General features: G+C 38.2%; 1 pseudogene; it reads left to right on the top strand.

Annotated features, from left to right (window-relative positions):
• Nucleotides 1-25,318, top strand: LOC123750559 (caspase-1-like; annotated as a pseudogene).

Raw genomic sequence — 25,318 nt, 5'->3', positions numbered from 1 at the left:
ATGTCAAGAATGGAGAGAATCATCGAGGAAAATTGTGGACACGAGGAGGTAACGAAACCATTGTCAGAGGACCAACAACATAGAGAAGATGGGCTTGATGGCAGTGGAGGCGCAGAAGCTGGTGCCAGTGGAGATTCAGCAGATGCTGGATCACAGGGAACTACGTAAGATATAATCTTTACAAAAAGTAACATTTAAAGTTAAGCGTGTGTGAATTAATGAATGAATGCTCAAAATAACAAGCTCAAGACTAAAAATAAAAAATAAAGACTCAAGATAAAATCACTGAATATGTTGCCAAATTATCTAGTAAAATGAAGAAAATAAGTGAAACTCCATCTTGGCCAATTGCTTTGTTCTTTGAACATTTTTGTCCACTTCGTCTTCAAACACCTTTGTCGACTCTGTTATTCTCTGAAATTCGTATTGTATCTGGTTCAATGAAAACTTAATTTTGCACAAACACATTTTTGTGTGATTGAAATGTGAATTTCTCACATTTCCTGTTCATTCTCCTGAAATCTTTACTCCATTTTCAACCACTAAATTTTATCCTTTACCTGCAATTTAATTTTAATGAATTTTTAGAATAGTCCTGGCTTCATCTTTTGTCCACTATCCCTTCCTCATAATTTCTTTCTGCCTCTCTCTTTCTCTTCTCACTGCCATGTAGTGAGATAAAGCGTTCCTGCTTTTGTATAAAGGTATGTTTGTGGGTTTGGACTCTTCCTATACTGATTCCATATTTTATCTTCTGTTCTCTGCCCCTCTTACTATTCATGTTCAACCAATCCTGCTTCCTAGTACTGCATCTCTGTACTCGAATAAAGTTTCTTGTACCTTCGTAAACTACCTTCGTAGTTTATCAATTTATCAAAGAACTTGCAAAGCTCCTTAAAGTTCCTCTTGAAATAAAGTTTTCCCTCAACTTCCTTTTCTCCAAACTAAATTATAATGCATTGCATATTTAATTTTCAAAAGGATGTGGTCGCTCTAGCCTCTGAATTTGCCAATTGGACGAAAGTTCTGAATGTCAAATATCTCTTCTTATTTCCAAGTAAATACCAAACCCAGTAAGGATTTACCTGAATTTATCTGAGGGCCACTAACACTAATGGCCTCGATAAGGACAGGAAACCGGCGTTTTTTTTTTTTTTTAGATATATACAGGAGTTGTTACATTCTTGTACAGCCACTAGTACGCGTAGCGTTTCGGGCAAGTCCTTAATCCTATGGTCCCTGGAATACGATCCCCTGCCGCGAAGAATCGTTTTTTCATCCAAGTACACATTTTACTGTTGCGTTAAACAGAGGCTACAGTTAAGGAATTGCGCCCAGTAAATCCTCCCCGGCCAGGATACGAACCCATGACATAGCGCTCGCGGAACGCCAGGCGAGTGTCTTACCACTACACCACAGAGACTGTAAAATACTGAATTTTGTCAAAGGTCCTCCCATCTGCCTTGATAATCTGTTCCAGCTGAATTTTGGCATTTACCTCTTCGGCGGGTTTGCTGTTCCATGGGATTATAGCACTGTGGGTGAAACAGCATTGTGGCTTGTTGAGCTTGAAACCGTTGCTTCATGTTTGTGGTACATCTGACCCATGAAGACAATTTCCGGACCAACTTCATACAAATTGTTCAGTATTTTAAAACTTTCAATGAGACCTACCCTGCCATGCCTGGTTTGCAGTGTATTTAGGCCTGTGGCTCTTATTATAAGGTTTCAATATCATTATTATTTCCCACTTTACCATATATCTTTGTGTCGTCTGAAACTTTGATGTGGTTTGTAATATTCTCATCTATGTCATTGATGTATATGACAAAAGAATTGACATCCAAACACTCCTGAGGTTCCCCACATACCTCATTTCTCCAGTCAGATTCGAACTCATTTAGTACAACCCTTTATTTTCATTGTTATAACCAATATTTTATCTACTCTAGTATTCTACCATTTATTCCATGAGCCTGTAATATACTTGCCAGGGGTACATATGGTACCTTGTCAACGGCTTTAGCAAAATCCATGTAAACTACATCCACCGGAAGTTCCTTGTCTAAGTAGCTGGTTACTGTTTTTAAAAACGTGAGCAAGATTGTAAGGAAAGATATATATTTAACAACCCCATGATGTGTCGATTTTACAAGAATGTTCACTGAAAGTTGGTGAATGATTCCCTCCCTTGTGATCCTCTCCATTAGCTTGCAGATTTGTGATGTCAAATTGATTGGACGGTAATTTTCTGCTGAGTTTTCTAGCACTTTTTTTTTAAATAGGGGTGACATTTGCATATCTCTAATCTATTGGGACTATCCCTTGGTCCAGAAATTCTGTGAAAAGTAATTTCAGCGGTAGACACAATTCTTCTGCCAATTCCTTTATAACATTGGATTGGATTCCATCCACACCTGGAGCTTTTGAGTCTTTTAGCTTGTCAATGTTCTTCCTGATTATGTAGCATGTTAAGGGTATATTCCTAAATTCACTTCACCTCTTTCATACATATGTGTGAAGTCTCATCTCTTAAGGGGTCCTACTCCATATAACCAATCCTTTGTTTTGGTTTTACATTATATAGGCATTGAACGAGTTTGATTTGTTCTTTCTTTATGTTTCGGGAAGTTTCCTTTTGGCTGATCTGATTTATTGGGTGGCCGGGTTTTGTGCATTTTGAGTATCTCATACACATTATTGTCCTTTGTGGATTAAATCGTTCTCCAGAGGTTCCGCTTAGTTGACAGTGCTTGTTTTACGACCTGTGACATCCAACCAGTTCCCTTTTGTTTCTTTCTCCTTTTTGGTACATATTTTTGAACGAGTTCCATGATTACCTTCTTGGATCATCACGGATCATGGAGCAAATGATATTCCACGGATCATGGGGCATCATTACTCATTATTGTGGGATATTTTACTTGTTGATACATGAGACTCCAGGAAGCGGTTTTCGAATCTGCCGGTCCAACAGTCATCTGTTCTTGCTTTCTCCTCTATCGATTTTAAATTGAAGTCATTAAGTATTAATGATACAGCCTGCAATTATTTCCCCAGTAATAATGCCAACTAGGAAATTGGACAGGTTCTCCTTCAGTAAAACGTAGGCTTAATACAAGATCCTTTCCATAATTTTACAAAAGCAGGATGCTAAGGATACTATTTGACTTGTATAAAGTACTTCAATGCAAGACTTAAAGTGAAGCATTTGCTTCCTGCCTGTCTTCACTGTGCTCCATGTTGGAGTGGCACAGTGTTCAAACCCTGTTCAGGCATTTAGCTGGTCAGAGTGGAAGTGGTATAATTATCAGTGAACAAAATGTTTACCTTGTTCAATAGCAGGACTATCAGTGCTTTCTTCATATTGTCATAAACTCAATTACAATCATTCTTTGCAACACTTTGCATTCTTCTGCAGTTGGCCACCAACATTCGTGTTATCTTATCTTGAGGTTATCTTGAGATGATTTCGGGGCTTTAGTGTCCCCGCGGCCCGGTCCTCGACCAGGCCTTCACCCTCAGGAAGTAGCCTGTGACAGCTGACTAACACCCAGGTACCTATTTTACTGTTACCTAGCAGTAAAATAGGTACCTGGGTGTTAGTCAGCTGTCACGGGCTGCTTCCTGGGGGTGAAGGCTTGGTCGAGGACCGGGCCGCAGGGACACTAAAGCCCCGAAATCATCTCAAAATAACCTCAAAATAAGATAACACGAATGTTGGTGGCCAAATGCAGGATCATTTTGATGTCGAATTTTGTTTCACATTGTCGCGACCAGGGAGCCGGTCGGCCGAGCGGACAGCACGCTGGGCTTGTGATCCTGTGGTCCTGGGTTCGATTCCAGGGCGCCGGCGAGAAACAATGGGCAGAGTTTCTTTCACCCTATGCCTCTGTTACCTGGCAGTAAAATAGGTACCTGGGTGTTAGTCAGCTGTCACGGGCTGCTTCCTGGGGGTGGAGGCCTGGTCGAGGACCGGGCCGCGGGGACACTAAAAAGCCCCGAAATCATCTCAAGATAACTACAACTTGACATTTACGTGGACCTGAGCTAGAAAGGGAAGCCAACACTCATGGGAGACATTACTAGCTCCTTGTAGTTTGTGTGGGCCTTTGCTAAGGCCAATTAAGGGTAAGGAAGGTGGCCAAGATTTTTTTTTTATTTATATATACAAGAGTTCTTACGTTTCTATAAAGTCATTAGTACGCATAGCGTTTCGGGCAGGTCATTGCCAATATTTTTTTTCTGGAATACGACCCGCCAAATCGTCAAGGTATCAATTAACAACTTGATGAACAAAGTCGTAGAGATAATGATTGGTACCTAGTCAATCCTTCCCGGCCAAGATACAAAACCAGGCCAAATCGCTTGCGAAGCGTAGGGCGAGTGTGTTACCATCGGGGAATGTTATCTGGCTAATATAGAGCTTGAGCACGAGTTTCCCTCCACCTCCGGAAACAGAGGGTGAGCAAAGAAATACGATTGTGTAGTGGCCAAAGGCTTGATAGTACCCAGAGCATAGGTTCAAATCCTCCTCATGGCTCCTACTGATTTTTTCTTGTAGCGTGAAGTTTCCATATAACCGACATTGAATTTCATTAGAATAAATCTCACCTGGAGCAGAGACATGAAACTCACTTGCAGAAACACCAGGCACATTGACTGTGTTCACAATAACTCTTGCACTCGCTACATTTCTCTTATTTATGGTGGAATAATTGCTATAATTTTCAAATCATTTGGCACAGTGCCAGTTTCTCATACTTTCTGGTATATTCTCCTCACCAACTACATTTCCTTTGCATTAGTGTCTTTAACAATTTCTGCATTTACAGTCAGGTGCATTATCCTGCAACCAATGATTTGTTTACTGATTGTAGTCCTATTATTGTAGTCACATTTATAAATCTAATCTTTACTTTTCAGGAAAGAGAAGTTATCTAGAATAGCTAGAATGCCTGTGAGACGTGATGCTGTGCGATACGACGGACATCACCTTCAACGTGGGCACTGTTTGATATTTAATCATCGTATATTTGACTCCTATACTGGTTTTATGGTAAGTAATTACAGCAGTATTTCAAGAATGACGACGTATTTTAGAGCATTCATGTATTAATTTATATATATCGTTACCTTCTTGATAAAATGAAGATATCTTATATCTTTTACCAGTTCAGTTTATACACTCTGGGCTGGAGTAAAGACTTCTTAAAGACTAATTATCGCATTATAAGAGTGCCTCCTGTGAGGGAATGGTGTTCTCTCAGCAAGACTTGTACCCCCTTGGCTGGCGTGCAATTTGGTGCAATGCTATGCACTGAGCATTGGATATCTATTCTAAGATATCACCTTTATCTAAGAATACAAGTTCCTCAGGTAGGGTATGGGGTGGTTATACCTGCTGGTTATACCAGCAGATGGCAGATCTCCCTTCACCACGAGGAAGATATCAGACACGATCCTTATCTGGCCAGATCTCTTCAAGAACTTGTGCCGTTGCTGTAGGCACTTTACGTTGTTGATAACCTCTGTGAACGGCTTGCATGCCTGTCTTCGCCTTGCTGCACTCAGTGATGCTCTAACATTAAAGTAATCTCGGGCACTTCCTTATTATTCACTACACTCACTACATTTTTCTACACGGTAAATTAAAACACAGGCCTCCAATTGTTTGGCCGGCCAAATGTTATACATTTCCAACATGCATATTCTGTAGCCATTTGTTTGTCACTGTTATTCATAGTACCTTAGTTAGTTTTAGCAGTTTCTCCATATGACCATTTTCCAATGGTTTTACCTGGAGATAGTTCTGGGAGTTCTTCTATTCCCCCAAACCCGACCCGAATTCAGGCTTGACTTGTAAGAGCTTGGTCCAACAGGCCATACATGGACCAACATGATCCATGACTTACATGGTCCAGTACCAAGACGGTCCTGCACGGTCCGCAGGCCCATATATCCACTAGTGCTGGTTGGTCCAGCACTTCTTGAAGGAAACTATCCGGTTTACTCATAAATACGTCCACGTTTCTTCCGGAAATATTTCTTATTCTCGCTAAGAGGATGTTGAACAACCGTGAAGCTCTGATGTTCGCGCAGTGTTTTCTGATTGTGCCTATGGCACCTCTGTTCGTCACTGGCTGCATTTTCTTCCATGTCATTCACTCCGATATGTTGTAATTTTACTGTATAAATTTGGGACCTGGCCCTTCAGTATTTTCCATGTGTATATTATTTGATACCTTTCTTCTCTCCTTTCTAAATATGATGTTTACCTATACCTATACATGTTTACCTATACATGATTTCACATCTCTGCATTTGTTTAATATGTAAAAGTCTTGAGAGGAAATCTGGAAACATTTTACAAGCTTTGGCAGAAGAAGCATTTTCTCGCAAGAGAGGTCACCCGGGGTGACCATTGATGGTAATCAATAAATCTCATCTGATGTATGCTATGTTGTTTTAGCAACAGGGTATGTCTTTGTTTACTATTCAACAGGATTTTTTTGGTTTGTATAGGCTTGTATTTACAGTATACATTATTATATTACAGTATATAATGTACATATACATTAACAGGCGTCCATCTCCTAACATAATTTAGTAATACTAATGATTTACCAGATTTTTAATGCTGTTCAGCTATACTACTAAGTAAGCTGATATATCAGCTGGCGTCATCAGTTTTAGCACAATTTGCTCAGTCATTAAGTAAAAATCAATCTGAGTTTTGTAATGATGATGATCTTTATTATCATTTTTATTATTTGGTGCTTTAGTATCAACACTAGCCTTATCTTAATCTGCTTTTTATCACCAGAGTGATTTTGAAACCAAGTTGATTGGATGATCCTTATTAGCAACATATAACTGGCAATAGTTGACCTCTATAATCCCCTTGCATTGGGGTTTAAACGGGATTACATTAAGTTTATATCTACGCTGCCAGAAGTGAATACCGTAAATCTGAGTAGATGGCGATTACTTTGACAACGATCATAGTTATAATGTGATATATTTGTCATTCTCATCTGAGAAACTCCAATACAGCTCATTACTCACATTTGATATTGTAACTAAATCATAGTATTTTTGGGGAATTTTTGTATTTATTGACTCCCACAAGCCATTATTACCGCCTGCACACTTCTTAGAGGAATTGAGATAGTAGACAAAGACAATATTTAGCACGGGAGGGACACAAACAAGGTGACACAGGTGGAAACTTCGTACCGAGACGTTAGAAAGGGACGTTAGAAAGATCTTTTTCAGTGTCAGAGAGTTTAACAAATGAAATGCATTAGGCAGTGATGTGGTGGAGGCAGATTCCAACCACAGTTTCAAATTTATCAGAATTTACCCAAGGACTATATTAGGACACTATACTAGTGTCCTCGACGAGGACACTAGTATAGTGTCCTCGACGAGGACAGGATGCTGGCGAAGATGCTCAAAGGTCTTCCAATTTGCCCTGATGATCTTTTCTATCAGTATTTTAAAACCCAACAGCGTTTTGGCGTTTCCACCTTCGGCGGGTAGGCGGTTCCACGGGTTTACAACCCTGTGGGTGGAAAAAGCCTTCTATTTTCTTTCCTACAGTATGGCTTGATGAGCTTCAACCCGTTGCTCCTCGTTCGTGTTACATCTGACCTTTTGAAGAAACTTTTCGGATTTACATCGTCCAAATTGTTTAGTATTTTGAAGGTTTCGATGATATCCGCCGTCATGCCTGGTCTAAACAAATCCACAAGGGCCGTGACGAGGTTTCGAACCTGCGTCCGAGACCTGGTCGACCTGCGTTCGAGGCCTGGTCGACGACCGGGCCGCGGGGACGCTAAGCCCCGGAAGCACATCAAGGTAACTTCAAGGTAGGTAAGGAGAGCATCCCAGATGCTGCCTTAATCAACTGAGCTACGACATGGTCAAAAGAGTTGAAACCGAAGTTCTACTGAACTTACTGGATCTTGCAGCCTCTCTGAGACACAAACCAGGGTTTTACACAACTCCTACTTTGATGCGTCACGCTATTGTGACTTTTGTGTGTGTGTAATGAAGTAAGGGCGAAGAGGGAGAATGGCCTATTGACATAGCTCGAGTGCATGGGAAGGAGTTGTGTAAAGCCCTAGTTTGTGTCTCGGAGAGGCTGCAGGGTCCAGTAAGTTCAATAGAATTTCGGTTTCAACTCTTTTGACCATGTTGTAGCTCAGTCGATTAAGACAGCGTCTGGGATGCTCTCGGACGCAGGTTCGAATCTTCGTCACGGCCCTTGTGGATTTGATGCATCACGCTATTGTGATTTCTGTGTGTAATGCCTGGTCTGTAGTGTTGTTAGCCCAGTGACCCTCAACCGTTCCTGATACGAGAGATGACTAAGCTCTGGTAAGTAAGTAAGGGCGAACTTGCCCTTCGGCTGTGGCAACACCACATGTTGCTCGGTGTGACAAAATAAACAGTTTCAAATGTAGATATGATAGAGGAAGATAGGCTCAGGAAGCTGTTCACCAGTTAATTGACAGTTCAGAGGCGGGACCAGAGAGCCGAAGTTCAACCTCTGCCAGCGCAACTTGGTAAGTACATGTGATTGTGTGAAGCGACGAGGAATGTGTAGACGGAGCCAAACGTTACACGCGTCCCAGTTATATAAATATTAATCTTAGTGTGCTACCGGCATTGTTCTGATACCTTATTTATTCATGTTTATAATTATAGTGTGTTGTGGACATTATCAGCTATGTTGTATATCAGCTATGTTGTATATTCATGTATATCAGCAATTATAGTATGTTGTGGACATTATGTGAGCCAGGCTCACAAAGAGCGTTTGGGAAAATGCCAAACTGACAGTGCACATCAAGGCACAAGTCTACATGGCATGTGTGGTGAGTACACTTCTCTACGGCTCGGAATCCTGGACCCTGCGCTCTCGCCAGGAGAGACGGCTTAATACCTTTCACATGCGGAACCTGAGACGCATCCTTGACATCACGTGGAAAGACCAGGTCACCAACAACACTGTACTAGAGAGAACAGGAGTCCCTTCAATGTTCACTCTCCTGAAACAGAGACGCATGCGATGGCTGGGACATGTCACACGCATGGTCGATGGCCGCATACTGAAGGACCTCTTGTATGGAGAACTGGCATCAGGAAGGAGACCCACCGGAAGACCTCAGCTGCGTTTCAAAGATGCCTGCAAACGCGACCTCAAGCAGATGAACATCGATATCAACACTTGTGAGGCAGCAGCTGCGGACAGATCTGCCTGGAGATGAAAAGTGCAGAAGGAACTCCAGCAATTCGAGGATGAACTGAAGAGGATAATAGATTTCAGAGGAGGTCTCGACCACTGTCACACGCACCTGCTACGGCGTTTATCTGCGCTCGCTGCAGTCGAGACTGTCATTCTCGGGTTGGCCTTCACAGTCACAGCAGGCGCTGCATCCAACTACACTACAACAACTAGACACCCAGGGCACAACTCCATAACCCCACGGGATTGACGGATGCCTACTACTACTAGGACATTATGATGTCATATATTGCATATATATTTATTGTTTATGTTAGTGCAAACTTTCTCTACTAATTAAAGTTCATTGCTTAATTTGAATATTAACAGTTATATAATTACAATCATTCAACAGGAGCGTCATGGGACTGATCACGACCGTGACCAAGCTCAGACGTTGTTTGAAAATTTAGGGTTTAAAGTGACGGTCCATAATAACTTGACCGTCGCCCGGGTCAAAGCTGAAATTCAGGACTGTAAGTATCTTTTACTATATATAATGTTCGTTAGACTTTTATTACATAAACTTTTTAGCCCCAAATCATCTTAACATATTTATTTTTATCATCTTAACATATTGGATTCCATAGATTTATTTACAGTACACTAATTACATAAATATTGATAACATCGCCACCATGACCTCGATCGTGTTTTGTATTTTAATGCAGTTGAACCCCTCTAGGTTATTGTGGTTTATGCAGTGTGCTTTGTCCTCTAAATTTTGTTTAACCTTTACTCCCTCATTAACAAACTGATTCCGCATACAGGAATCAGGAACATAGGAATCTTGTATGCGGAGAGTAGGGACTCTCACTTTCCCCTTCTATCTCATTCACACTTGTCATGTCTGTCCATTTTATTATTATCTTCCGTGCCTCAGTTAGTTGAATACAGTTTTCATCATAAATTTGTTTAGTGCTAAAAATACATGTAGAGCGCAACCTCAATGCAGCGAGCTATATGGGACAAACCCAGCGAGTGAAAGACATATTGCAACCAGAGATGCCTTCAGGAAGCATTTGTGAGACGGAATATTTTGAAAGACAAGAAAAATACACTGCTTCACCTGTTTCTTTCTTGTAATGTTGCTTCCTTATACAAAAATCAATAAAAATGTGATTAAAGATATATTAGGTGTTAACATTTATACTTTAAAATTTCCCATGCTCTGTGGGCACTGAGCGAAATTTCATTTTCAATATATCACATGCTGGACAGCTTTCCTACAGGTCTGTGAACTCTGGCATTGCATTCTAAGCAAGCCTGCACATACCCCACATTAACTTCCTCGAAGCTCCAAACACATATTTTGCAAAGCCGGTGAGATAATCTGGCCTGAAAAGTGTGTAATGGACAGAATCAACATGATAAAATTTTATAAATGTTTGCTTATGTGTGGGAAACCAAGGTCTTTTATTTACATAATTTTATTTACTACATAAATATTCAGTGATTTATGTTCATATATGCTAATTGATAGAGGTGCAGTGAAAGGGTTCAGTATTGCTTGCATTCATCTTCAGCCGCCGTCTGCTGAATGTCTTTAAAGTGTCAACTGATCTACGTACCGTATATCTCATTTTCTACCACAACTCCTCAACCACTTGGACTGGGCGGTAGAGCGACGGTCTTCCATTCTGCTAGAAGCGATTCTTGCAGGACGGCATTCAGTCCCTAACCGTCCAAATGGTTGGGCGCCATTGTTTTCCTTCGTTCTCTTCTAAATCCTTATCCTCATATCTCTTCCTTGTGCTATATTGTCACGATGGCTTAGTGCTCGTTCCTGATAAGTACCTTACCAAGATAACTGCTTCAATTTAAATTATGCATTTAATTAATCCACTTCTCTCCTTCATGACCCCATCCATATGTACATTAATGAATGAACAGCCATGGAGATATTATACCATTGGCATACTCAAACATTAAATCATTCGTTGCACCCTTAAGCCTTCCATATGTTTTACTTTCTGAATAAAAGGCCCCTCACAGGAAATGAACAAAATAAATTTTATTCAGCTCTCTGAATAAAAGCCCCCTTCACAACATTTAATAACATTTTATAACTCCATACATGCTCATTTCTCTCCAGAGACACTTGTTATTAATTTTCGAATATGCCTTCGACACGTTCATAAAGGCTTTATATATATATCATAAAATTATCCACATATCAACTTCACTCAGTGTAATATTTCCCACTTCAGATCCAACCTTGTTCAAATATTTTCTGCACATTTGCAATCCCTGTTCTTCATCTACAGTAGTAGATTAGTGCCTCTTGCTCAATTACTTTGTTCATCGTTATTTGTATATAAAGTTTGAGTCTATTCTGCTCCTTCCGCCCACCATAGGTTCCAGAAAATTCTTTACACCCAATTCATTCCCTTTTCTTCACAGCAGTTAATAATTTCTAAATATGCAGTACCCTCTCAATATCTGCATCTTTTCCATTTTTCTAAGGATGAGCATTTCTCTCCCATTGGTATATCCTCTGGTATATTTTCCTGTACTCTTTGTAGGAGCCAACCACCAAAACAATATCACATTCACATTTGCCCTTCTTTTCTCAGTGTGACCTATGATGCTTTTCTCAGTTTGACCTATGATACTTTTCCCAGTGTGACCTATGATACTTTTCTCAGTGTGACCTATGATACTTTTCTCAGTGTGACCTATGATACTTTTCTCAGTGTGACCTATGATACTTTTCTCAGTGTGACCTATGATACTTTCAAAGTACAGAACTGTAAATATTACCTACACCTACTTTGAGTTTCTTCTCTACTGATTAAAATTTTCTAAGGTTCACCTTTAATATTACTGTTGATACGATATTAAGTACACAGATATTTACAGTAAAACAAAATATTACTAACACTGTAAATATTGTAAGCATAAAGATAGACTGTACTCCATAAGGTACACTTGGTATCATGTAAATGATGAAAGGTTAGAAATAACTAAATTGATAATGCTTAAGTGTGTATATAATAGAAAAGCTGCCAGTGGAGTATCTGGAAGTTTGTCTCATGTTAGTGTTATGTGAGATATGACAAAGTTGCATATCAGTAGGACCCATGAGGAGGATTCGAATCTATGGTCCTTAATCTAACATATCAAGTAAGATGAAAAGGTACATTGTAGCAAAATGTATATCAACATATAACTAATATATAAATTAACAAAGGTGATTACACTAGTGATGATACACTAGTACTCACCTAGTTGTACTCACCTAGTTGTGTTTGCGGGGGTTGAGCTCTGGCTCTTTGGTCCCGCCTCTCAACCGTCAATCAACATGAGACTATATACCCAACATCCAACAATGCTCGGAGGTCAACTTGGGAACAGATATTACATCGAATCACCTGACTTGAGTGAGGTGTAACAAGAGTTGTTACATTCTTGTACAGCCTCTGTTACGCGTAGCGTTTCGGGCAAGTAACTGCAATACGATCCCCGCCGCCAAGAATCGTTTTTACAGCCCATTTAAGTACCCATTTTACTGTTGAGTTAAACAGAGGCTACAGTTAAGGATTTGTGCCCAGCAAATCCTCCCCGGCCAGGATACGAACCCATGACAAAGCGCTCGCAGAACGCCAGGCGAGTGTCTTACCACTACACCACGGAGACTTCAGTGATGATATGTCTTGTATACTAATATTGTGGAAGGTGGTAATACAAGAAACAGTTTAAGTTTGAAGCACAAAGTAGGAAACTATGAGGATGAAATTAGATACTTTTGGATTTACTTTTAAATAAGGCATAGACATGTTTTTAATTCATTAGGTAGAGAGTTCCATAGACTGGGTCCTATTATTGGCATGGAGAGTTTGCACAGTATTAGTTTGACTCTGGGGACGTCAAGGATATATTTATTTAGAGTGTGGTACAGAGTTTGCTACAGTTCTGGTGAGTGATGCTGGCCTTGAGGTAGTTTACAATGGTTGGACCCCATGTACAGATACCATATGTAAGATACGATAGATTAGCGCGAGGTATAGTAAGAGGAGAGCAGAGTTTGGAATATAATTTCTGATTTTAAAGAGTATACCAATCTTTTCTGATACTTTTTTGGATATGTGTTGCATGTAGGTGCTGAAGTTCAGTCTCTTGTGTATTTATAGACCAAGGAACTTTTGGCAAATCATTGATGTACATAGAAATAGGAGAGGTCCTAGGATGCTGACCTGCGGCACTCCTTCTGTCAATGGTAGAGTTATGTTTTTGATGGCTACATATTGATGTCTGTCACTGAGACATGAACGAATATAGTTCAGAGCAAGGCCTCAGATACCATACTCAGTTTATATTCATATTCAGTTTGCATCATACCATTGATGCAGTTTAAGTAAGATGTAGTTATGGTTTATAGTATCAAAGGCTTTTATCAGGTAAATGAAGAGGCAACTGGGAATTAATTTGTTGCATTTTTTGCAACTCTTTGAGCATTGGACAGTGTGTTAATAGATGATGGTGATTTTAAATAGATTTTAAATAGGTGATCTAAAAATAGATGATTTTAAAAGATGTAAGAAATGAAAGAATAAAATTTGAGATGATAAAAGCAATTGTTTGAGGAGAATAAAAGAAAAATGGATAGTGATACTGAAGCAAGAGACTTTAACCATATACATCTTTATACTGTATTAACAGTTTAAAGGCAAGAAGACAGTGGGGAGTATCTAAGTCCATCACTGACAGAAAACACTTGCTGTAAGATAAGAGAGCAACCTTCGCTTAATGCACATGATACCTAAGCATGTTTGAGATAGGATCAAATGGGTAGAGATGGGAGCAACTGAGGGACCCCTTAGGAAAGTTTCAGTCCTTTAAGTGCCTCATATCTGAGAAAGGTTCTACGAGGCTGCTTCCCTAGATAACTCCACAGAAAACAATCACAAAACACAGAAACCCAAATGAAAATATTAATTAGGGACAGTTTGTTGGGGGGGGGGGGGTTAAATTAGGGACAGATGATCGAAGCCATAGAGGGCTGCAAGGAGGATATAAACCCATTCAGGGATCGAGTAACACATGCTTTAAGTTGAGAACAAATGGTAAGAAATGGCCCAAACAACAGCTGATAAGGTCAGCCAGTGATTACTGAAATTGGGACTTTTCAGGGTAGTCCAACTCGCAAATCATCAGAAACAAATACTCTATTATGTCAGAAAACTAGCTCTCCTGTGGCTAACTATTCAGTATGCCCCGTAAGGAGCAGGATGATTTGCAGAGGTACCTATCTTTGTGGTTTAAAAGATTCACCATGAGCTTGATATGTTAAGCATATTTACGAATTGCCAGTGAGTTAAACACAAGCTACCAAGGTTTGCTCAGAAATTAGTATTCGCTACACTTAACGCTCTAACTTTCTACGAGACTTGATATATATGTTGCTCCTGACGAGGTCGGAAGTATAATATATATATATTATTTTTTATTATTGTCAACTTAATTATCTGAGTTTAAACTTCCAATATTTAATGCTGATGATCTAATGAAATTTATTTTTACACTCCTATTTTCAGTGGCTTTCGGTACTGATCACACAGATTGTGATATGCTAGCTGTGGTGTTCATGTCACACGGGGAACAAGATATCTTGTGGTGTAGGGATGGCCACATAAAAGCAGAGTATCTTTTTGAGAGCTTTCAAAGCGATCAATGTAAATCTCTCGCTGGAAAACCAAAGTTGTTCTTCATACAGGTAAGACTGTCATGTATAAAGCATGCTTATATACATAACATTAACCTAAATAATTAACAGCATGCTTATATAATTAATATTAACCCACAATGACCATAAGTTTCTCCTACCTAAGTGGGGGAAATTTTCTGACTGTCCTGGACCATTATGAAATTGACGTGATGATGGCTCACGGTGTTCTGAAATGTACCTTTTTCATTGTGTGTATTTGTTCTAGCTATGTTATTGGAATTTTTATTTTAATACTTAAATATCTATGCATTTTAATGTAATAATAATATTAACAATGACAATAACAATAATAATGATAATAATAATAATAATAGTAATAATAATAATAATAATAGTAATAATAATAATAATAATAATAATAATAATAATAATAATAATAATAATAATATTAATAATATTAATAATAATAAGAATAAGATTAAGAATAATAATAATATTTATTTACAAGGTACAATGGGTTGGTGAGATTACTTAAGATTGGTATTTTTACATTCATGCAAAGCCATTAATGGTGCATGAGTTAGTTTTTTAAACTTTGTTCAATGTCAACAAATCTTTTTTGACTAGTTGTATATGAAAAGGGCTGCAATTGTTCCAAGCTTCAGAACTGCAGCTTAAATAGAGAGGGAGATTGTTTTTCAACGAATATTACACATTTTCAGTAAGTTACTTCAACCACACGTTTCAGATATAACCATTCTATGACACTTTTCTGACACATTAGCATATAATAAAGGATCTGTTGCCGCTGATTTTCCAAAATAGGTTTAGTTTTACTAATACAGATAGTCAAAGTTCCCCCCCCCCCCCCTCCTTAAAAAAATGCAAATATATCATGTTTATTGCTATTATAAAATCAATAAATGAAATTAGGGAAAAACGCTGGCATCAGATTTTAGAGATATAAACTTGACATATAAGGTGTATGTTTCATGTAAATGTAATAAAAATGAAAGAGCAGCAACTTCATTTATTTTATTTGATAAGTAAATAATTAAAAGTTAAAGTCTAAGGTACTGCCATCTGTCGCTGAGGTTGACATCAACCAATTTCCTCCAAAATTGGCACCCTTTCAAATAAGCTTACGTGCAGTCAGGTGATTAATTTTCATGCAAATCGTCCGATAAACAAATAAGAAAAATAAAATTAATTTTTTTTAACTTAATTTTTTTTATAAAACTATTTTTTTTTAATATACGCTATTGTGATAACTGAGAGTCATAGACATGATGTCAGTTGACACGTGTTTGATGTTAATTTTTGAAAATTATGGAAAATTTTTGACACAATACTTTTTTTCTCCCTTCCTATTTACGCTACGATGCTGAGACTTGGACCAAATGAAACACTTTGCATATACAATTCGTCAAAAAAGTTTGATTGAAATCGAACTAGTTTTCATTAATTGCATATTTTTGGCATATTTGGAACTGATGCCTCCTAACACGCATAGCGTTTCGGGGCAGGTCCTTAAGCTAACATATCAGGTAAGAAAAGGTACATTGTAGCAAAATGTATATAAACATATAACTACAATATAAATTGACAGAGGTGATTACTCCACCATATACAGTATGTCTTAAGTACTAATATTTGAGAAGTGGGTAGTACAATATATGGTGAAAGTTTTAGGCACAAGGAAAGATACCATGAGGATAAAATTAAGTACTTTTTGGTTTTACTTGTGAATAAGGCATAAGTTGGACAAATTTTTAATTCATTATTGAGTGAGTTCCATAGACTGGGTCTTTTTATTTGCATTGAGGATTTGCACAGATTTAGCCTGACTCTGAGGATAACAAAGACATTTATTTCTGATGTGGCGCTCATGGCTTCTATTACACCTGTCAAGGAAAAGTTTCAGATGAAGATTAGCATTTAGGATCAAAGTTTGCTTTATGTATATATCACATGAGAATGTGTGGAGTGAGTGTATGGTTAGCATGTTAAGGCATTAACATGTTTAGCATGTTAATTCCTCTGAGCTTCAGTAGTTGTCAGGGAAAGTCGAAAATTCCAGTTTGGCAAACTGGAAACTTATGGAAACTTTACTTATTAAGACAACTCAATAGCTTGGTCGTTAGATCTTCGGCCTCACAGGTGTGGGGTCCATGGTTCGAGTTTATTAGAGCCCAAGTGAATGGAATAAGATGATTGATTAATGAAGATTAAGCCACCCAAAAGGTGGCACGGCCATGAATAGCCCGTAAGTGGTGGCCCTTTTGAGCCATTACCAGTATCAAGTGCTAATACTGGAGATCTGAGGAGGTGCGACTGCACCCTGCGTGACGGGAGATGTCTTCCCCAATAAGATGAGGCACTGTTTGGGTTATATATGGTCCACACGCCGGCGAGCTCACCTTCCTCAGTAAATTATGGGCCAATCCTCTACAGAATCATCACGGTGACAAAATACAACTTCACTTCCAGCATCACACTGGCAGGCAGTGTTTAACACCACCGCCAGTAACAGGTGATAGCCTGTTATAACACAGGCTTCAGTTATGTCAAGCCTTAACAGACTGACGTTAATTCTGTCTCATAACTCAACTCACGTTGCTCACGTGGCCCCACAAAGTGAGGTGATTCGATGAAATATTTATGCCCAAGCTTACCACCAAGTGCTGTTGGCTAGTTGGGAATATAGCCTCAGCTTCCAATGACCTTTGTACAGTCACGGTGGTCGAGTGGTTAAGGAACCAGGTACACCATGGTGCATAGTGCTCTTGGCTTTCTGGGCTCGAATCCTTCTGGGGTATGGAGTTTTCAGTTGCATATTGGCTTGAGGACCATTCAAGCTTGTTCGCATATATATATTTTGGATTGGAAGCAGTCTTTCTTGCAAACATATGTTGTTGAATATGACCGAAAGGGTAAGATTAATGATTCTAACTCGAATCTTCTCAATATTTCTTATGTTTTTCTTCACTGTCGAGGGTAGATGAAAAATTAATTCTCCAAAATTTATTTTCACACTTTGTTTATGGTCTGACGCGTCGAACCGTTTTGCAAGACACTTCTTACATTTTCAAAGACAATTTTACATATTCTGCCAATGCTAATATTCGCTTGTGGTGAGGTAATACAGGACATGATTGAGATGTATAAGTGAATCAATGGGTACATCATTGCGTGTTTTATCTTCTTGCTTCTGTGTTGGTTCAGGGTCTTGAAGTGGGTAGAAAGTAATGTTCTTATTGGCTTTTGATTGCTTGTTTTGACTTTTTGATGTGTAGGGCCTCGCTGATGTCGTGTCTCCTGTTGTCATTGTATCTGTCGATAATTTCTGTGTTGCTTGTTAAGCTTTCTCTTGTGATGGTCTGGTTGTGTGTGGAGATTATATGTTCCTTGATGGAGCCCTTTTGCTTATATATTGTTAATCGCCTAGAGAATGATGTTGTTGTCTTGCCTATATACTGAGATCCTTGTGGCTGACAGTCCCCAAGTGGGCAGGTGAAGGCATAGACGACGTTGGTTTCTTTCAAGGCATTCTCTTTGATCAACAGCCAATAAACACATATTTACATTCTACTCACTTCAAGACCCCGAAACAACAGACCACTGTTTAATTCATATATATGTATGAAATACAAACAGACCACTGTTTAATTCCCTTTGACTCTCAATATTATTTGTTATATTTTCACTTAACTCTGTGGTAATTTTTCCCCTAATATACTGTGCCCTGAATAGTTCATTCTCTTTGTATTATTTTACTGTCACTTTCCATTACATCGTCTGACCTTATCAATCCTGAAATTGAACACTTTCCGCCACCATTACCAACTTCTTTACATGTATACACTTTCTGTTTCATGTGACTTCCAGAATGTCAGAACGGACAAGTTCTGTATAATATAGACTGCAGATATGTAGAGAGCTACAAACATATTTTAGATATAAATTTTCTCGTAAAATTTTCATTATTCATATCTTTGACATGATGTTTTGCAGGCATGTCGTGGAGAGCGTCTGGACACTGGCGTGACACTGGAACGCTCTCGACCTACTGATGAGACTGACTGCGGTTACTTATCCTACAGAATTCCGGTAGCGGCTGATTTCCTAATCTGCTGGTCCACCATACCAGGTATCGTATGTATAATTGTACAGAACAGCTACTCCTCAGCTCATGAGAACTTTGTACCTAGATGGCTTTAATATATCCAAAATATATAATGTGTGATACACTAGCCAATATGCTGTTGGGCGGTGTGTGAGAGAAAGAGTGTGTGTGAAAACAGTGGAAGTTGGGTTTGAACCAGGTGCCAGGAAGGAGGCCTGGCTACCGGTTCTTAACTGTTTGCCTTTGTTCACACGGCAATAATTGGGGACCTGGTGTAAACAGATCTCTGGATTGTGGTCCATTGAAAACTGATAAGTTAAAGGTTAAGATGAACTATCGGGGAGGGAAGAGCTGTTAGCCTGTTAACAGGAGTCTAAATTTTCTGCACATGTTCCCTCGTGTATAAAAACTAAAAAATAATAAATATTTTCTGATACTCAAGAGGCAGCTCTTCCCTTCAGTTGTCTATGATGATTGAATAAATGCATGATATCAGTTAGCGGGTGCTCTGTGCTTAGAAAGGTGGGCATACTGGAAGACAGTAAGAATGAGACAAAAGGGAGTTTAAAATGGAACCTAAGAATAAGATTTAAGGATAAAGTGAGAAAGAATGTGGCTATAAATAATGGGAAATTGTGTATAAAGATAAGAAAACTTAGCCAAGCTTCTCAAATTACCGGGGAAATGTTTGTGAGGAGCACTTCATTAGGCCTATTCTATGAATGTGAATTTAACTTTTCTCAAACTATGATTAATTTCAGGTCATTATTCGTGGCGCAACATCTCTAATGGTTCCTGGTTCATACAGTCGTTGGTTCATGTCTTGGGCACGGAATACACCTATGAAGATTTGCTGTCCATGATGATAAATGTCAATAGATATATGATTATTAACTACGAATCCCACTGCCCTTGTGATTATTTCCTTTATATTGAGTATATACGCTGGAATAGGAATATGCCTAATTCATTTATACCAATTTATGATTTATAGCAATTTTCCATAAGAATACGGTAATTATCTGTACAACAGTCAAATAAAAATCAATATGTGGTTTGATGCAGGTAAAGGTTAAATTTCTGAGCGTAGGCCACTCGATAATTTCCTCAGGTAAGCTTCAACCTCCCCAGGACATCGTGGAAGCCCAATTGAGAGTCAAACCTTCTTCCAACACCAGTTTAGCAGGAATCTTTCCTAAACACCCTTGCTTCAGCCTTATGGAAAATTCCATAAGGTTCCTTACTCATCTTTAAGGATGAGTCAGGATCTTGGCCGAGTTTGCCAACTGTTGAACACTTTTATAATACTTTCTTTGTAATTTTTCTTAACTACAAAATTTTCTTTGTATCTTCCTAAAATTTGTATTAGCTAATTATCTAATACCCAAGCAGTTTTACATTTGCATTATAGCTAAATGTCATTTGATGCATGTACATAGCCACATAGGCAAAATATAAAAATTTTGATTGCTAAACGTGTTTAATATGCAGTGAATGTTATATGATAAACATATTTTACAATCGCTACCAGACATCTTGAGGTTATCTTGAGATGATTACGGGGCTTAGCGTCCCAGCGGCCCGGTCCTTGACCAATCCTCCTTTTTGTTACATCCCTCCCCCCCCCCCAGGAAGCAGCCTGTAGCAGCTGTCTAATTCCCAGGTACCTATTTACTGATATGTGAACAGTAGCATCAGGGTGAAAGAAACTCTGCCCATTTGGTATCGAACCCGGAACCTCAGGACTACGAATGTGAAGCGCTGTCCACTCAGCTGTCAGGCCCCTTGATTTGTCAAAGACATGATTTGTCTTTTTGAAAGATATCATACTGCAGATTCTTTATAGGAGACTGAATATAGATAGGTCAATAAAAAGCTTTATTAAATCTCTTGTGAGGTAGCAAATTAATGGTCACATAATTAAAGATATTCAGGGATTCATGAAAGACCTAAGTGAGCTAAAAATGAACCAGTGTCATTATAAACTTTAGCAACGGTTGTGAGTCCAACCTTGTTATACCTTATAGTATGTTGAGGAACAGCAGCTGCCTGTTCTGGACAGAAATCTTCACAATTTGAGAATGTAATGTTTTTTAAATACAGAGCAATTAGTCATATTCATGAGGAAATCTTCCCATTCAGTCTTTGTACAGGAGCAGTTCTAATCTTTTCAGTTCTCGATAGATTGTGTCCGGATGGTATCATACCAGCCCTTGTATAAGGTACTGTACTAATATGATTGAAGGTACAGTACAGTCCTTGATATTCCTTAGATTGTTATGTTGCTCAGTTTGTGTTCCCAAGTGATCACGATGACACCAATCAAAATAATTATATTTTGATCAGAATGGTTTTCATATTAGGAAATATAACCGATTTTTTAAAGATTTTTCTCCTGTACTCATATTGATGAGTTTACTTTTCAGTTTACCTTAAATTTCTTTCATCCTAAACCTGCTTCCAACACTATTTAGCACACTGAGCTCTGCATATCCTTCATATCTTAACTCAAAACTCTTACTAATACCTTTCGTCTCTATATATAAAGCTCGGCTTTCGACAAACTAACACACTTCGTAGCACTCTAGTTCACACTGCTCCTCCTGCTTCTAATGCTGCTGGTGTCTACTCTATTTTCTGTTCGTCTTGTTCCCTCCAATACTTTGGTGAAACGTACACTAAATTACAGACTTAAGGAACACAAAAGAAGGGTTAAGTCTGCAGACACGAACAATTCTTTCTTCTGTCATGTTAGGGATTCTAATTATCCTATTGATTGAGCTTCCTCTAAAATAATCTTTCCTCCCTCTACTCTACACAGACACCGTCTTGTCGAATTGGCTCTAATACACAGCCCGCCCAACATGAACCTGAGTCCTGGCTTTGTTGCTGTTGACTTTTTCCCTTTCTCAGTATATTCTCATATGTTCAAAACTTTCTATCAAACGTGACCTAACATAAGTCTACCCTTCCTTTTATCTCTCTTTGTCTTTCTCTTAGGATCCCTTTTTTATTCCGATTATTACACCTAATCTTCCGTATCATTTACCTTGCTCTTATCTTCTAAGATTTCCACCTCCTCACCTATCTCTTGCCTACTTAATGCCCTTGCCTCCCTCATCTTAAGAGGTCCCGACCTCTCCGTAGGGTGCAGTCGCACCTCCACAGATCTCCAGTATCAGCTATTGATACTGGCTCCAAACGGCCACCCCTTACAAGCTATTCATGCCCATACCATCTTTTGGGTGGCTTAATCTTCATCAATCAGTCAATCTCGTCTAATCAATTATCGACTTCATAATGGTCCAGGACGGACCGAAACGTCGTCATCTCTGTTAATAATAATAATAATAATAATAAAAATATTTTATTTAGGAAAAGTACATACATAGATGCATAGATAGGTAGAGCTAGTACATACAATACCTAAAGCCACTAGTACGCATAGCGTTTCGGGCAAGGTGAGGTGGGGGAAAAACACTTAGACTAAAACTTAATTGCTTAAAGTATAAATTGCGCTGAAAAAAATATAAAATAAAAGATAAAAAGGGGGGAACACGGTAGAAAATAGTCAATATACAAGTTGGTCAACAAACAGCATTTTTTAAAAATAGTACGACATGGGTTGACATTTAGCGGTAAGGTAGGTTACATGGAGTTAATTAGGTAGTACTTAGTTTTCATCTTAAACTGGTTGAGAGAGGTACAGCCTTTGACATGATTGGGAAGGTCATTCCACATCCTGGGCCCCTTAATTTGTAGAGCATTTCTATTTTGATTAAGTCGTACTCTTAGAATATCAAATAGGTATTTGTTTCTGGTGTGGTGCCCATGGGTTCTGTTACAACCTTCTAAGAAGCTTTTAAGCTCAGGATTGACATTACAATTCAGAGTTTTAAATATATAGAGTACACATGAGAAGATGTGCAGTGACTTAATATTTAACATATTCAGAGATTTGAGTAAAGGTACCGAGTGCTATACTGCTGCCGAGCATCAGAAACAAATACCTATTTGATATTCTAAGAGTATGACTTAATCAAACTAGAAATGCTTTACAAATCAAGGGACCCAGAATGTGGAATGATCTTCCCAATTATGTCAAAGACTGTACCTCTTCCAACAAGTCAAAGATAAAAATTAAGTACTACCTAATTAAGTCCATGTAACCTACCTCACCCCTAATTGTCAACCAAATCTACTATTTTAAACAATGCAGTTTGTTGACCAAATTGTATATTTGCTATTTTTCTGCCATGTTCCCCCCCTTTGTTATTTTTTTTATTTTCTCAACACAAATTATACTTTAATCTCAATTAGTATTAAGTTTTAGTCGTAGTGTTTATCCTGCCCGAAACGCTTTGCGTAATAGTGACTTTAGGCATTGTATGTACTTGCTCTATCTATAAATCCTTCAATGTTTTGTATCTCACCTGGTAGGTATATACTTACCTGAATAAATATTTGATTTGATTTGATTACATAATAATCATAATAATAATCATAATAATAATTATAATAATTACATAATTATTACGTACATAATAAATTATAATCTGCAGCAGAAAATTCACATAGGTATGCCAGAGGATGTTTATAGAATTTGGGCAATTTAGATGTGCCCAAATTCTCTACTTGGGCACGATCTCAAAAACTATTTGCCACCCCCGCCCTAGGCCAACTATTAACCTTCCCCAGAGTGCAACCCCACAACAATTACCTAACTCCTTGGAACCTATTTTACTTCTAGAGTGAGTAGTTTTATCAGGTGAAAGGAAACGTGGCCAAATTTATTCTGTCTTGTCTGGGAATTGAACCCTGGTCCCTTGGTTCTGAGTCGAGAAAATAGACCACTGTGCTAGAGGTCTGTGCGAGGAGTTGATACTTGCAAACTTCAAAATTGCGTTTAATGAAATATATGAAATGGGAAACATTAGTGAAACTATTCATGACATTCAAGACGGAAATTCGAATATACAGTAGTTGTGTTCTGTCCATATCTAATAAAAAAAAACTTCAACAAAATTGGAAAGGTATAGTCATGCTTCAAATGACTTCCAAACATTAAAAAGCAGGAGCAATGATTTGATTTTTCGAACACAGACAAATTCACAACAAGAATCGACAACGTTGTCACGGAGTTGACAACGTTGTCCTTATCAACGCATTGCCGTATGGTATTGTCGACATATACAATATCATATACATATACAATATCATATACATATACAATATATATACACATATACTATACACACGACCTAATCCCCTTTCAAAATTTGATGTTTTCATAATTTCTTCCCCTCACTACGGGCAAACTTTAATTAATAAAACAATGAAGTTTATAATTATAAACTATATTAATAATTATACAATTTCTCCCAATAACTGAAAAAATGTTTTATGATATAAAAATATTGTTTTATCATTTTATGCACAGTTGGAAACGGACCTAAATACAGTGCAAAGTTTTAGGGATAATGTGATTGCCGGATTAACGTAAAATAACATTTGAAATATGACATTATATTTATCAAAGGTATTTTAATATTTAAAGGGAAACTCTAAAGGAAAAATTTAAAGTGAAAGCATCATCTTGCTTCCTAATTGTTAATTCTGCAAATCACATCAGATTGTGTTGATTCGTTGTATTTCTTTTATTTTGAAACAATGTGTAATTATTATGTTTTACGTTTATTTCTGCAGCTAATCACCACATGCATGGAATGAAACAGACAGCTGTATTGTCGCTACTTTGATGCGCAAGGTATATCTTACACCTAAATACTGACAACATGATGAGTGAAGAAACTCAACATGATCAGTCAGGCTTGCACTGGAGGCACCAATAACCTTGGAAGAACACGTTCAAATTTCTGAACGTGCAGATCCTCATGTATCCTTGTTGTCTGAGATAGATAAGTTCTTGTGTTGGCCATGCAGTAAAACTGAAGAAGATACCCTGTAAATTCTCTAGAGAAAGTAAAGCAAAAGAAAACAAGCCACTGTGGAACTTCCCTCGGAGTTTAGAACAGCCAGACTAGTGGGACATCAATTAGTCTGTAAAGTCTAACTAATAACAAGGCAAAGTCTACATTACTGAAAAACTGTATTTATATCCAGAGTTATTGTTACTAATTGCTCAGTGAAAATTATACTTTTTAAATAAACAAATTAAGTTGTGTAAATTAGTGTGTTCTTCTGGTAGTGAGTGTTCTTCAAGGATAAA

This window comes from Procambarus clarkii, chromosome 90 (assembly GCF_040958095.1).
Source record: "Procambarus clarkii isolate CNS0578487 chromosome 90, FALCON_Pclarkii_2.0, whole genome shotgun sequence".
Classification (NCBI taxonomy): Eukaryota; Metazoa; Arthropoda; class Malacostraca; order Decapoda; family Cambaridae; genus Procambarus; species Procambarus clarkii.
Note: the sequence above shows the minus strand (reverse complement) of the source record. Positions and strands in the feature narration are given on the sequence as shown.